Below are 1,395 nucleotides of genomic sequence, written 5' to 3'. Positions count from 1 at the left end.
AAAAACTCAAACACACACAACTTTTACATCTTTCCTACCTCGATTTTTTTTTATTTCTTCACTGCTGTACGTATCTAATATATTTATGCTTTTATTTTGTCCTGTCGTCATTACTGATTCGTATGAGATAATAAGGAACTGATTATTATTCGTTGAGATGGGGGAGGTATCTGCTGTCAAATAACATCGCATGACTCGGCTGTGCTTTTAGGAATTCCAATGTCAGTTTTTAGTTTTGCTATCATAGAAAACAAACGATGTGTGATTTTGTGAGGGGAGACTGTGATATAGATAGATGTGTCAGTGTAAATAACATGAGACTTTGAGTAATTGTGCAAACAAAGGGTGTTGACCTGTTTATTTTAAGATCACTTCCGAAATCGATGTTTGATTGATTGTATTAAGCTACTTGGGTAATATATTTGTAGGGGTTTTTAAGCAATCGCCAGAAATAAAGTTTAAGATGGGACTTTTAACACTCGAAAATATTATTTTTGCGCTTCTCACCAGCATCAGACAATACGTAGACTAAATGTGTCTCTTAGATATCTGTTACTGTATATGAGGTGTTACTGAATTTTTTTAAAATATGAGATATCATATAGATAAAAAAAGGAAAAGAAATTTTGTCCCTCTTAAACTAACAATATTGAAATTTACAGCTGAACTTTTAAACAATAACAAGAAAAAAATAACATCCCGTTTGACTAAGAATATCCAACTTCACACCTTATTTTTTTTAAAGAATAATAAACCCATTTAAACTAAACAATCATACATGACATTAAAACCAGCTGTATCTTAAAGCAAATTGCAGTATCCAGCGAACACAGAATCCACGACAATCATTGTTACGCAGAATTCCGTATAAACTTTCTTTACGGCTGCCGAGGGCTCTCCGTGGCGCCGGACCCTTCGCCTAAGAAAACGGCTCCTTACTTTTGGGTTATATTACGAGATGTTATTGTTTTCTTCTTCTTCTGTCTTTATCTGTCCGTTATATTTTCCCTATTTTTTTGTGCGATTTTTGATATGCTTCATGATAGTTTTTGTGGCTGATGTTAGCTGTCTTGGATTGAATGTTTTCATTCGTGTGAGTGTCGGAAGTTGTCAGTGGTTCTTCAGTATTGAAATGTGCTAAAAATCCCTTTATTAATGCTGTGTTTTGTCTCTTCCGGCAGGTATGTGACGCAGAGACAACGTCCCCAGGAGTGAGTGGCGGGTGGTGGGCGTGGCCTGCTCCCGCCCCGCCCCCTTCTGGACGCTTGATGCTCGACACTTGGAATGTAAGGCGTAACACTTAGATTTTCCTTTTTTTTCTCTTTTGAATTAGTCATGGACTCGATCGGACGATGTTCACAGTCAGCGGGAAGACCGTATGACTAAAGCATGATG

This window comes from Penaeus monodon, chromosome 19 (assembly GCF_015228065.2).
Source record: "Penaeus monodon isolate SGIC_2016 chromosome 19, NSTDA_Pmon_1, whole genome shotgun sequence".
Classification (NCBI taxonomy): Eukaryota; Metazoa; Arthropoda; class Malacostraca; order Decapoda; family Penaeidae; genus Penaeus; species Penaeus monodon.
The sequence above is the reverse complement of the archived record's forward strand: the minus strand, read 5'-3'. Positions refer to the sequence as shown.